Source organism: Nannospalax galili, unplaced genomic scaffold (genome assembly GCF_000622305.1).
Source record: "Nannospalax galili isolate Female #2095 unplaced genomic scaffold, S.galili_v1.0 scaffold768, whole genome shotgun sequence".
NCBI classification, from domain to species: Eukaryota; Metazoa; Chordata; class Mammalia; order Rodentia; family Spalacidae; genus Nannospalax; species Nannospalax galili.
In genome coordinates this window covers 618,696-629,860 of record NW_008360317.1, presented here as the reverse complement: position 1 = coordinate 629,860, position 11,165 = coordinate 618,696, and positions in this window count along the sequence as shown.

Genomic DNA, 11,165 nt, shown 5'->3' with positions numbered 1-11,165 from the left:
TATATATGAAGGGAGAGGGACAGAGAGAGCCACTTTGTGTGTGTATGTGTTATTTCTTTTCCTGTAATGGTGATAAAGTACCTTGACAAAAGCAATTAAAGAAAGGGATAGTTTATTTTAGCTCACAATTCAAGATACAGATTTTCATGGCAGGGAAGCCAAAGCAGCTGGAGCTGGAGGCAGCTGGTCACGTCATTCCTGCAGTCCGAAAAGAACAATTAATATATCCTGCTGCTCAGTTCCTTTACTCCATTCTTATACAGTCCAGGATCCCAACCAGGACCAAACACCACCTACAATAAGTAAGTCTCCCCACCTCAATTAATGTAATCCAGATAACCAGGCATGCTCATCTCCCAGGTGATTCTGGATTCTGTCAAGCTGACAACCCTAACCATCACAATGTGTGTGTGTGCACATGCATACACACATACACACAGACACACACACACTCACACTCACACACATGTAGTTATCCCTTGCTATCCATGGGGATTTGTTCCAGGACTCGCTATAAGTCCCAAAGTCTATAGATGTTTAATTCCCTCAAATGTTGTAGTATTTGTACATAACCTATGCACATCCTCTTATGTACCTAAAATCATCTCTAGTTTACTTAAAATATTTAATAAAATGTAAAAGCTACACATATAGTTGTTATACTGTATGTTTGGTACAGAAGAAGTTCTTCCAGAATTTCTTGGATGCAGAGGGCCAATTGTATACTTTATTACTATATTTTCATCATCTTTGATATAATCTGCTTTTTTGTTCGCTTGTTTTTTGAAAATGTTCTCACTGTGTAGCCTCAGCTGGCTTGGAACATGCTATGTAAATAATACCAGACTAACCTTGATCTCACAGGGATCTGCCTACCTCTACCTCCTGAGTGTTAGGATTAAAAGTGAGTACCAGCAAGCTTAGCCTGATATAGCCTATTCTTTTACAGTTCTTAAACCCTGGAGCAAATTTCTTTGGATTCCATTGTCTCCCTCCTATTGGAATACACCGCCTTCCAGCACCTCATTCTTTTCTCTCTTTTACAATTCCTGGGTTCTCCCACAGGCTCTTATAAAGGCCTTTCAGTAGGACATCCATCTCCCATGGCAAGCTCTAAGGCTCATACACAATATGGGTTTGTACTACTTGCATATGCTGACAAACCATTTCTTTCCAGTACAATCTGTCAAAAAGCATACAGTGCTAGCTTTATAAGCTGAGGATGTCTCCATTTCTTTTGTATTGATCCTACTCTTTCCTGCAAAAGAGTAGGTCTTGTCTTGTATCACCTAACTAATTGCTCAGTTTGACCAGCTCTTATCTTAGATGGCTTACCCCAGAACATTGTAAAAGATGCTTGTAAGAATGTTGACGATTTCTTGCCTCACACCTTCACAGCAAACAAATACTTGATGCTTATTTCATCTATAAGCTAAAAGATTTAAAAATGTATGGCCTTCTCACAACTTAAATTTAACAATATCATGATGAATTTTTAAATGTAGAGTTTCAAAATATTAATAAATGCCATCAGTGGAGATGGCACACTTTTTTATTTCCAGTTTGTTCGCCTTTCTTTATTACCATGCCAGTTGTCAAATGATTGTTGTTACTTTATTACTTTGTCGTGAAAACTTGCCAACTGGTCACGATATGATCTCTTGACACATAAGGGAGGGAAGTTCTAGCATAAAATCTCCCACAGTTGATGTCCCCACCTATTGACCTCATTCATGTCTTTGCCTGCATTTAATTCAGCCTCACTTCATTTCCCTTCCTGCAGAGGAACTCAATCATGCATTGAATTGACGCTGCACATACACAGAGATAACTTGATAATGGTGCACTCATATAGTAGAAAGAAAAATGTTGCAGAGCTCTTTCCTTCCTGTTCTTTATCTCTCCATGATAAAAAAGAAGAAAGAGAGAGAGAGAGAAAGAAAGAAGAAAGAAAGAGAAAAAAGAAAGAAGAAAGAAAGAAAGGAAAGAAAGAGAAGAAAGAAAGAAAGAAAGAAAGAAAGAAAGAAAGAAAGAAAGAAAGAAAGAAAGAAAGAAAGAAAGAAAGGAGATCGGGAAAGGTGAAAAGATTATCTTCATTTGTCTAAAGTCTAGTCCTAAAGATCTCATGCTGCTTGTTTACCTTGACTGCATCATTGTTCAATTGTTAGATAAAGCCAGAGAGACATATGCATGGCCTTGGAATGCATTCTGAAGAAGGATCAATTTTTTTTAAATCAATTTCAAATTTTAAACTTACATTCCTATTTCCAGACTCTGATCATGGTTCAGACTTTGCGTCCACTAGCCCCAGATACAGTTGGATTTTCCCACTCATTTCACAGTTACTACCCATTTCATCACCTAGAATATTTATCACAATTTTGTAAATGTGACCAGAAGAAACTTTTGCTCCTGAGGAGTAACAAGTTATGTCTGGATATTTCCAATTTTAAGGAAATATCTATAGAGAATTTTAGCTTCCTGCGACGGTTTCTTGACCAATCCTAGCAGGAGGCCCACCCACCTGATCAAAACTCTGCTTTCCCTCTAACTCTTTTTTCAAAACTTCCTTCTTCTAAAAGCAAAAACAACTAAACACAACAGCAACAATCAAACAACAGTGAAAACATGTCAACCCACACACCGTGTCATTCTCTGAAAATGAGTTCCTTTTGGGCCGTCACTTGGTCACTAATTTCATACTGACTAATAGATTTACCTTGGCAGCCTTCTGCCTTGTCTTTGAACCAAAATGGTTTCCTCCACAGAGTAGAAGCGGGTGCTTTATTGCCCCAGGGAAGCAAGGACATTTATTGTATACACAGGATGGGGAAGCAATAGCTAATTGTCCCCCTGAATTCTACTGTCTAAAAAAAGAAATCTTCCTCAATAAAAGAAATCTTGTATTGCCAGACACATAATTCCCTGTATGAAGACTGTCTTTCCTTGACCTTCTTCCTTAACGCTGGCAATTAAATGTGACTACATTCCATTCGACCAGATATAAATGGTGTGGTGGGCTGACAATAGTTCCCTGAAAGATGTCCTCATCCTTATCTTCAGAACATGCAATCCTATTTGGAACAAAAGAACCTTTCAAATACAGTAAGTTTCTTGTGCCGAGGAGATTACCAAAAACTATATAAGCAAGTCTTATAGTCCGCTTCAAATATCCTTAAAGATAGAGGCAGAGGGGAGTTCATCACACACAAAGTAGACCTTCTGGAGGTGGAGACAACTAGTGAATCAAGAAGGCCATGCCCACACCCATCAGGGAATGCCAGGGAATGCCAGACAGCCATGGTAAACTAGAAAATGCAATGAACACATTGTCTTCCAAGCCTCCTGACAGACCAAAGCCCTTCTAACACCTTAATCTCAGACTTCTGACCTCTAGAACTATGAAAGAATAAAATTTTTGCTTTAAGCCACCAAATTTGTGGTACTCTTTAGAAAAACTACTGGAAACCAATGCATATTTTACTACTAGGAAGTGGGATGTTGTTCTTATAAACACCTAAAAATCAAAGAAAAAGAAGTTTTGGATTAAGATAATGGGTGAAGGCTAGAAATTTTTTGAGAAGCATTATAGAGAAACTCTAGATGTCATTGGAGAGTGTCTAGATAAAACGGACATTTAGGAGGCTTCTTGTGAAGGCTGAGCAGGAAATGAGCCCGGTAGAGAACGCTTCCCTCCTCTTGAAGACTACCTGTACAATCAGGAATGTTGACAGGTGAGTGGGGAAGATGCTTCTATGAAGCCTTAGGGGGAAACAAGGGCCTGTTATCAGGTGGAAGAACGGCAAGTCTTGAAAACACAGTAGAAAAAACTGGACTGAATTATGTTCTACAGTCATGGGAAGCAAAATTTGTGGACAATGAATTTTGATATGTTGCTAAATAGATTTCTGAACTTAATGAAGGGACTTTTAACCAAAAAGGAACCAGTAGTTGATCAAGAAAATTCTCAGCCTTTTAAGAATGTTATTTTAAGAATTTCCGTTAGGAAAACAGTCTTTCAAGAAAAACTGAAGGGGATCTGGCAAATGTTACTTTATTTTAAAGGAAGTTTTGAAGTTGTAATTAAGGTAGATAGTCCTGAATTATCTGAGTAGAATTCAATCATGGGTGTTCTTCTAGGAGAGAAAGGAAGATTAAACATACACAGAGAAAGCAGGGCAGCCAGCTGCCACTAGTGCAAAAAACATTAGATGAGGGGCTCTTGGGTCCACACAATCATCTCAGCAGAGGCTAGAAGTAGAGATTATCCAGGAAAGATCGATGGAAGCTGTCTTTTCCAATAATGAGAATAAAGATGCTTATGGTTTTTATCTAATTGAATTGCTAATATTTTTTCTTCTTCCTGTTTTTCTATTATTATTATTATTATTATTATTATTTATTAAAAATGTTTATTTTTACATGAGACAGGGTCTCCCTGTAGCCCCAGCTGACCTGGAACTCACTATGTAGACCAGGCCAGCCTTGAACTCACAGAGATCGCCTGCCTCTGCCTCCCGAGTGCTGGGATTAAAGGTGTGTGCCACCACGCCCGGCCTTTTCTATAATTTTTAAATCTTCTATAATTAATATGGTATCATGTTTACAACTGTGTTAGTCAGTTCAGTCAAACATAAAAAATACCGGAGACTGCATACCTTACACAACAGATTATTTTGGGAAAGTCGCATTCAAGAGACCCACAGTCCCAGATTAAAGACTTTGATTTCTTTCTAGCTTATGGCCACCTCATTTGTCCCTTACATGGCCTGATGTGGGTGATGAAGAGAAAGATAGAAAGAAGCCAAGTATAACAACACTAGCACACTCTGTTGTTTCCTCTTAGAGGCACACTAACCCTGTGAGATCAGCCATCCTGTTATGACCCCCTTTAACATCAGTTACTACCTTAGAGACTCCATCAGCAAACCCAGTGACACTAGGAGTTTGGGACTTCAATATATGAATTTGGGGGGGATGAGGAATCCAAGCATTTGGTTCAAAACAGCAACAAAAGTCAGTGTTTTTAGTACTTACACTTCTTCATTTCTGCTTATTCAGGTCTCTACAGTGGGACAAGGAACAGAATAAAATGACTTGGGGATCTCTCCAGTAGTTTAGGCAGGATTTGGGGTTCTTGAAAGTGACTCTGGATCCATAATATTCAAGACCCAGGGCAGTGACTGCCAACTCAGCAGCAAGTCTGTGACTTCCACACTACTGCCTTCTTACATGCTAAATAAACCACCTGTCTTGGCATCTGTGTTTTCTTACCTATGAGGCTTTGGTAAGTGAAGCCTGTAGCCTTAGTCTTACCTCTGATCTAGTAAACCATGACAGTGGGAGCCACGTAGAAATGTCTACATATGTAACTCTTTAGAAGTCTGCAAGGGCAGGGTAACAAATCACCCTGCTTGGACTGGCCATATATTATCTTTCAATGCCTGACACAAATGCCATCTTATTTCACAAATATTCACTAAGTGTGTTTTTTATGTAGCAAGAATTTTTCTAGTTGCTGGGGATGTGATGATAAATGGATCAAGGTCCTTGTAAGAGCTCTCTCACTGTAAGGAGGGAGATACATAAAACTGATAGCTCTATCGTTTGTCTTACATACAAAAATGATTTATCCTGAAATATAAGTGCACTAATAGCTATCATAAGATGTCCTTGGAACCTACAGGTCAGAATAATTAAGAGAGGGGTTAGTGAAACTCTCACAGGGGAGGCAACGACATAATTGGTGTTTGGGGATTGGAGAGATGACTCAGCAGTTAAGAGCACTGGCTGCTCTTGCAGACCTAGGTTCAGGTCTCAGCACCCACATGGTGGCTAACAACAGTATGTAACTCCAGGGGATCTGACACCCTCCTCTGACCTCCAGAGGCATTGCACAACATGGGCACACTTACATACATGTCAGCAATACACTTATAAACATAAAAATAATAAATAAGGAACTGGAGAGATGGATCAGTGATTAAGAGTACTGGCTGGTCTTGCAGAGGACCTGGGTTCAAGTCCTAGCACCCACATGGCAGCTAACAACTGCTCGTAGCTACAGTTCTAGGGGATTTGATGCCCTCTTCTGAACTTTGCAGGCATTGCATGATATGGGTGCACTTACACATATTCAGGCAATACACTCATACACATAAAATAAAAATAAATAAAATTTAAAAAAAATAATAAATATTTTTAATTGGTGTTTAAGGATGGTTAGGATAGACCAGGCAGAGAAGAACATTTTGGAAAAAAAGGAGCAGGAGGCCCTCCTAGATACAGAGCCTATTTTTTTTTTTTGGAATAACACATAATCTAGAATATTTGTATACTGATTATCAGGAAGCAAAAGGTGTGTGGTGAAAAAAGAAAAGCTATGAGTTTAGAACCCAGTGCATCTATATTTTGTAGTATACCTGCAAGCTTAGAGCTTTGCTGCTTCTACATGTCTGTAATTGTTTCTAAATACTGTTCTTTAACTAGAAGGTAAGACTCCCTTATTCACTTAATCCTTGATGGAAGGACTTAAGTGAAGTAGCCCCAGACTTGCAGAAGTACAAAAATCCTGAAGCTTGCTATTTCTAAGGAGCTCATGCAGTTCTTAAATGCTTGTACACAGAGAAGATTGCTGTATTCCTCAGGGAAAAAGATGTTTTTTAAGTTTTCCTGCTTCTAATGACATCCTTTTCTTTCTACTCTTTCTTATCCTGTCTCTGCTAATAGATGAACCCCCAAATGTGATATCTTTCTTCTCATAACTCGACAGTCTCCTTGGAAAGAAAGGAGAGGCTAAGTATTATGCTTCAGATCAACATGCTAGAAACAGGGATGACAGAGAGTATCAATCTACCTGCATGATATAGCTTTATTTTTCCCACAAACTATTACTACCTGTAAATGTTTGGATCTAGGTTTTTCTAGTCTCCTTTCCCTCAATGTTTTATATATTGTTTCTAGCATCCACAGTTAACAGGAAAAAGGAAAAAGGGCATTTCCAGAACTTGAATATCTCATCCTATGACTCTCTTGCGCCTGTCAATCTCTGTTCCTCATATACTACCTTCCCCTACCCAAGTTTTAGGTTATCATATAAAAATTTGCCCATCTAACAATCCTAAATATAATAGCTCATAGGTTTGTTTTTTTATTTTGGTGGGAAGAAGAATAAAGTAATTCCCTGGGAGTAACACAATTGCTGTAATGAGAATTTTTAAAACCTAATTAGTATAAAAAGTTTCATGGATTTCTCTGCCAATGAATAAATAAATTGTATTTCCTTGAGGCATTTTTAGTATGCAGATGAAAATTTCAGGGTACAGCCTTGACAGTTACAATAATGAAATACATGAGACCAATTAAACTGCGACATTCTTTCAGTATCTTAGATTTAATTTCAATGACTCATCCCCACAAAACTAGAAAACTTAATACAGTAGTTTGATAAAGTGTAGTTTTTAAAGAGAGAAAGGATTTTATTGAGGAAATTTGAATATTACTTATGAATGAAGCAGGATTTCTTTTTAATGACTATGTCCTGTGAATAGAGGGACTATGACTTTTCAGTTTACATTACTTTTCAAGATTTACTTACCCTCATGTATGATAGAACAACAAATTATAGAACTTGACGGGTCTGGGACAAATAACCAAGTACATCTCATCGGCACTCTTATTTTCCAGCAAGAGAAGGGAAGAAGAGAGGAATCAGCTGCTGACTTGGGTGCATATGAGTACTTGGTAGAATGTGGATTCCTGGGACCTACAACCAGAACTCATAAGAGTTCCAAGGATAATATCAGGAAATCTACATTTTTAAAAAGTGCCTCCCCATTTGGGGGTGGAAAGACAGAGAAGCTGCCCATAGTGTTACATAGTGTTATTTTAAAAGGTACAGGCCATAGAATGAATAAGCAATATCAACACACAGAGTCCCTATTATTTGGAGATTTAGGGGGAAAATGTTCTATATAAGAAAAGCAGGGCTAGAGAGATGGCTCAGGCACTCACATACATGCAGGCAATACATTCATACACATTAATATTATATATATATATGCATTATAGGTAGTGGTATATGTGAAAGATTTAACTGCATAATATTTTAAGATTAAACCCAGATTTTCAAGAAAATTTGGGATTAGATTGTAAGGGACTAAATTCCTATAAGCAAACAGAGTCACCAAGGAATAATAAAGACAGCATACTTCCATCTTCTTGGTCCAAGGCAAAGGTCTCTCCCTGTAGCCAGCATGGTTCTCTAGCCAACTGACTTGTCCAAACCAGTTCAGCTAGACCGAAGCCAGACTTGGACACCTCTTCATTTGAAACCCATAAACCTATCAGCCTTCTCTGTTCAACTTGACCAATCCAAAATTAGTGGAAGGAAAACCACTAAAACCCTCAAAACCCAGGCTCTTCAATGGGGAAATTAGATTCTCCATTTCTGAAGTCCCCTGTCTGCTTGTGGAGAGCTTCATTTCTTTCTCTCTCTCTCTCTCTCTCTCTCTCTCTCTCTCTCTCTCTCTCTGTATGGATTTGTGGCTGTTTATGTGTATGGATGTGTGATTCTTTATTGCCTGCTTCTTGTGCTCTGCTGGTCTGAGATTTTTCCTTCATTTTAAGTATTTAGTGGGCTAAGAAAACTAACCCAATCCCACATGGTGACCAACCTTACCTCTAGACTTCAACAGATTGAATGTTTTCAGTTTGTAGCTGCAACAGTGTTTCAGCTACCTGGGCCTTAGTGCTTGGAGATCATTTGTGACCTTGACTTTCTCAATTACAAATTTCTCAGTCACTGTCATAGCACTCAGGACATTTGCTGAACATTTTCTAGATTAAAATTAACGCTTTTTTCTTTCTTTTGATGTAATTCACTCTTGACATCATATGATCCTGGGGCTGGGGGAAAACTAAGTAAAACACTTCCCTGGTATAGTGTGGCCTCGGGTTCATTTCCCAGCTCTAAGAATAAAAAGGCTACATGCTTGATCCAAAATAGCTTTTAATGTGTTACTTCCCAACAACAACTCTCCTGTAATTGGGTACCCTAAGATTTAATTCAACTTTGACATTGATTTTATGCTTTAGCATAGACCTCACATGTTAGCTCAGTCTCAAAGACTGCTCTCATTTCAAACACCAACCACAATTCCTCAATGCCCCCAAGCAACCTCCATTTCTTTCCAGATGGCTACAAATCTAGGGCTTCTTTGAACACCTTAGAGTTCCATAATTCCCTAGAATAATTTACATAATCCAGAGAAATATTTTACTTAGAATTATAGCTTTTTTACAGAGGCTGCTACTTAGGAAAAAGACCTAGAGAGCAAAGTTGGAAGAGGGGAAATTAAAGAGCTTTTCTTGCACAGTTGGGCTGTACTGCCTCTGGAGCAACCATAAGGTCAGCCACTAGGAAGTTCCTGTGCCTCAGGGAACACGTCTATGAAAGATGAATTGCTTAGGCACAATTGTTGCTATCATACAACCATGTGATTAAACTTCATTTCTAGAAGCTCCTTTCCCCTCCACAGAAGCTTAATTGGAGAGCTGAAAATTCCCAGCTCTCTGATCATATGGCTATTTTTCTGATAAGCAGCTCCCATCTTCAAACTATATAAGCCCCTTATTAGCATAAATTCAGATTAATTATAGGTCCATTACATCTCTATAAATATCAAAATATATTAGTATCACGGCCTCTGCCAAGTTTACTAATATTCAAGGTACAATGTTTAAAGATCTAAGAGGTGAGGAAACCAGGAGCCATGGATAATATACATTATATAATATATACATATATAATTATGTGTGTATAATATACTTAGTATATCATGTAAGGATGGGTTATATATATCACAATGTGGCAATTATATGTATTCTAATATATGAAAATACTAAATATATTAACTTGCCTTTGTCCATGTCATTTTTGGCTCTAGTAATGGCAAACACATTCACCGACTATCGACAAATCTGGTTTGGTTTCACTCCCCTCTTTGGGTCCCTAAATACCCAAAAGGAAAACTGCCAATTTGATGCATTTGCTTTGGCTTCAATGTATTACTACCTAAACCTTTTTGCCTAATGAGTATCAGACCCATCCTCACTTACAATTTTCATCATTTTAGGTTTGTTTTAAGAACCAAGGATTATAAGTAAAGATATCAAACTTATCAAACTTTATGAACAAAGACTATAACTAATCACATCTAGAAAGAAATATATATCACATCATTAGACTGTGAGATCTTTGGCATAAAGGTCTGTGTCTTACTCTGTACCTCTGAGAACCATGGAATTATATATCTATTAAATTCATAATTACTGCTTTCAGAAAACATACATCACCTTAATTTTAAAATCCAGTACAAACAGTTATTTTGTTTTTTATACCCACATATGTAACCAAATTCAAACTGCCAAAACAAAATGATAATTGATCCTCACACCTATAGCATTTAGCTCTTTAAAGGTTAATTGAATTAAACTGGAGTAACTAAGTGTTGCACTTTAGATTGCAAATAACAATAATTATTACATCCACATTTGACATTGAAATGTGTTTTGACATCCTCAAGGATAAATGCATTTTCTAATCAGCTATGCAGTAACCCAAACTGCTCCTAGTGACCTGAAATATGAGATGTTTTTTTCTCTATCAGAGATAAATTTGTTATATAATGTTGTTTTACCCTGAGTACATAAAACTATGGACCTCACAATTTAAACATTTCCCAACAATCTAAAACCACGTGTTGATCACTCAAGAGGGGACCCATCTTTCTACTTAGACATTGCAATTTTCCAAATATATTTCTAGAAGTAGATAGAGGAACTACTAAGCCAATTCATAGAACTGAATAGCCCCCAAATAAAATTTGAATTGATTTAGTGGTAGGGTTGAAATATCAGGACCTCACAATTTAAACATTTCCCAACAATCTAAAACCACGTGTTGATCACTCAAGAGGGGACCCATCTTTCTACTTAGACATTGCAATTTTCCAAATATATTTCTAGAAGTAGATAGAGGAACTACTAAGCCAATTCATAGAACTGAATAGCCCCCAAATAAAATTTGAATTGATTTAGTGGTAGGGTTGAAATATCAAATGATTTAGAAAATTATAAGCAACACAATTTTAATCTATTTATTG